The sequence below is a fragment of the Dioscorea cayenensis genome, chromosome 15 (assembly GCF_009730915.1).
Source record: "Dioscorea cayenensis subsp. rotundata cultivar TDr96_F1 chromosome 15, TDr96_F1_v2_PseudoChromosome.rev07_lg8_w22 25.fasta, whole genome shotgun sequence".
NCBI classification, from domain to species: domain Eukaryota; kingdom Viridiplantae; phylum Streptophyta; class Magnoliopsida; order Dioscoreales; family Dioscoreaceae; genus Dioscorea; species Dioscorea cayenensis.
Window position 1 is genome coordinate 13,029,883 of NC_052485.1, and position 3,740 is coordinate 13,033,622.

General features: G+C 44.0%; 1 non-coding gene across 1 annotated transcript; it reads left to right on the forward strand.

The window, feature by feature from the left end:
• The first annotated feature begins 2,601 nt into the window (after positions 1 to 2,601).
• LOC120278284 lies at positions 2,602 to 2,707 on the forward strand. The gene has a single exon (XR_005541623.1). It is a non-coding gene; the product is annotated as a small nucleolar RNA R71 (small nucleolar RNA).
• The last annotated feature ends 1,033 nt before the right edge of the window (positions 2,708 to 3,740 follow it).

Genomic DNA, 3,740 nt, shown 5'->3' on the forward strand with positions numbered 1-3,740 from the left:
CACGGCCGTGGACAATCACAGGCTCAACTCACAGGGGCGAGTGCACGCCCCTGTGCACTCTCAGGATGGAGATGGATCATCTAAAGAAATCCACACGGGCGTGTGGAAAATACCCACGCCCATGCGTTGGTCATAAGGTTGCCCACAGGGGCGAGTGCACGCCCCTGTGTGTTCTCGGGAAAAATTCCCAGGTTTCTGCAGAACAACACACACCCGTGCGGTAATTATGCACGACCGTGTGACAATCACAAGGTCGCTCACAGGGGCGAGTGCACGCCCTGTGCCTTCTCTGGATGAGCTCGCAATACAAGCCCACGGGCGTGTGGAAATTCCACACACCCGTGCGTTTTCTCTAGATGACTTGAAGAACTCTGCAGGCTCTGCAGAAATTTTCTGAACATGTTTACACATTCAGAGCCTGCTCTTTTATGCAACACTTACCAGTGAAAAAACAATAGAAACAAGCTCAAACGAATAAATCTTTGCCAAATCCACATGAAAACACATGATGATACAGAAATCCACCAAAATGAACACAACACAAGCATCTAAACATGACGACACAAAAATTTAACAAGTTATTCATGCAAAACTAAACTATAACTAGAAAAAGTAGTAAACACTTGGGCTGTCTCCCAAGAAGCGCTTGTTTAACGTCACTAAGCTTGACATACCTTGTCTTACCTCAAGGGGGTTCATAAATGGAAGTTGCCCTCTTACCCATGGCTTGAAAGCATGATGAACAAAGTCTCTTGAGAGTAGAGAGTGAAATGTCGGGCTTGGGACTACCTAGAAACAGTTCACCGTTCGGTTCGCGCATGCCTCCAACAGTCTTGGAGTGTTTTCGATGGCTTCTCCTTGCCCTCTTCATCTTTTGGAGCACCTTCTTTAAGATCCCCGAGGTAGACCGTTCTTCTTCAGTCTAACCAAGTATCATTACTTCTTCGATTTCCTCCTCTTGGTCGAACAAACCCTCATACGGGTCCAGATTGAACATTTCCTGCATGTATTCATCAACAATCTCATCAGTAGTGTCTAGAAAGTACAAATAATCATCAAAGTCAATAGAATACCGTATGGCTTCAGCAAGATGGTATGTGAACTTGTCATCTCTGACTCTCAAAGTTAGGTCCCCGCCATCCATGTCAATCAATGCTTTAGAAGTCTGCAAGAACTGTCTCCCAAGTATCAAGGGTACATTCCCATCCTCATCAATGTCTAGCACTACAAAGTCAACCAGAAAAATGTACTTGTCCACCTTGACAAGCACATCTTCAATAATGTCCCTCGGATGTTGCACTGTTCGGTCCACCAATTGCAAAGTCATCCGAGTGGGCCTAGGCTCGCCTAAGCCTAGCTTTTGAAAGAAAGTGTATGGCATGACGTTGATGCTAGCCCCTGAATCTGCCAATGCCATTTCTACACCTAGATTGCCAATATTACATGGAATAATGAAGCTTCCCGGGTCTTTCTTCTTGTTCGGCATGTTCTTTTGCAACACCACCTAGCAAGATGCATCTAAAATCACTGAAGCACTCTCCTCCAACTTCCTCTTGTTAGTCAACAAGTCTTTCAAGAATTTCGCATACATAGGCATTTGAGCTAATGCCTCGATAAAAGGAATATTGATGTGGAGTTGCTTGAACAAACTAAGGAACTTCTTGTACTGTTCATCCCCTTGATTATTCTTTAATCTAGAGGGATAAGGGATTCTCGGCTTGAAAGGTGGGGTTGCCACCTCCTTCTCTTTGCATGTTCCTTCTTCAACCTCTATAACCTCGGGTGCATGTTCCTTTAGCTTCTCACCCGGAACACTACCTTCAACCTCACAACCACTTCTCAAAGTGATCGTCTTCACATGCTCTCTAGGGTTGGTCTCGGTATTGCTTGGCAAGCTTCCATGTGGCCTTTTCAGAGAGACTTCACAATCTGCCTCACCTGATTTTCAAGGTTATGCAAAGAGACGGTGTGATTGCGAAGTGTAGCCTCAACTGATTCAAACCTTGTATTTGAATATTGCACAAATCTAGTCAAGGCCTTCTCCAAATCATTCATTCGGGTTTCCAAACCAGAAACTTTGTTTTTCACGTTCGGGGCTTTTTGTTGGAAACCCGGTGGCCCATGGCCTTTTGTGGACCTTGGTTACTCCACGAGAAATTGGGATGATTCTTTCAAACTGGATTGTAGGTATTGCTATATGGGTTTCCTTGAGTCCTCATGCCATTACCTACAAAATCAACGATCTCAACCGAAGATGCATCACCAATAGAGATCGGGCAATAGGAGGGAGCATGTCCTCCACCACACCCAGTGCAAGTACTCACGGCCGCCACTCTATTTGAAGTTAGAAGATCTAATTTCTTACTCAAATTATCCACTTGCGCCGCCAATGAAGTTACTGTATCTATCTAATGAAGACGTGCCACCTTTTTCTTCTCCCTGCCATTCCATTGGTAGCTGTTTAACCCCATTTCTTCAACAAGTTGACGGGCCTCATTGGGGGTCTTGCTACCTAAGGTACCTCCTGCTGCTTCATCCAAGAGTTGTCTTGTACTCGGATTTAACCCGTTGTAAAAAGTCTGAACAATCATCCACTCCGGGAATCCGTGTTGTGGGCACTTTCTCAGGAGCTCCTTGAACCTTTCCCATGTCTCGAATAGAGACTCCAATTCTGATTGACAAAGGATGAGATCTCATTCCTAAGCTTTGCAGATTTTCCAGGAGGAAAATAACGGGCTAGAAAAGCTTCTACCATCTCCTCCCATGTAGTAATCGAGGCTCTAGGTAATGATGTAGCCACTACTTTGCTCTCCCTTTTAGGGAAAATGGGAAGGCTCTCAATTTGATGGCATCATCCGTCACCGCATTTATCTTGAGCATATCGCACACCTTGAGAAAGTTCTCTATGTGACATTTTGGATCCTCATCGGCCAAACCATTGAACTATGTGGATTGCTGCAACATGTGGATGAATGCCGGCTTTAGCTCGAAATTCTGAGCTGTAATTGGGGGTCGCACAATACTCCATTGTGTGCCCAAAACTGAGGGTCTAGTATAATCAGAGAGTGTCCTCTGCTGCTCATTCTGTTTTGCCATATTATCTGACCCTTCAACTTCCAAATCAGCTAGATTAGATTGTTCTTCCACAGGTCATTTCCCTTTTCTTCTAAGTGTTCTTTCAAGCTCGGGATCTCCTTCAATCAATATTGAGGGGTTCCCTCGGGTCATCAACCTGAAGCTGCACAAAGGAAAGAAAACAAATCAGAATAATGATAGAAAAGAAAATATGAAATATGATGGATAAAGGAATAGCTAAGGAAAAAAAAGTGCAAAGTATCTCTAAATGCCTTTTCCCCGGCAACGGCACAAAAAACTTGGCAATGCTCCCCACAAGTGCACGGAGTTGTCAAAGTAATAAATCCCAGGTGAGTTAGGTATCGTATCCACAGGGAAAAGGGAATAAAAATTCTTAACTTGCTTCTTAACTATATGAAAGATGAATAGTGATATGTGTGACAAGATTCAATTCTCAAAAGTAAAGCAACCTGAAAGAGAGCAAAAGTAAAGGAGAAGGTAAGGCAATCGATAAGGATGGGGTACCCGGGTATCGATCCGCCTAGGAAAATCGTTTCAAGTGCAAGAACTCTCTATTGTGCTTCGTAACTAATGCAATGGTGAGTCAGGGACATCCTTTAATTCATGGCTCTGAATCTAAGGTTCACCAAGCCTAATCCTTTACA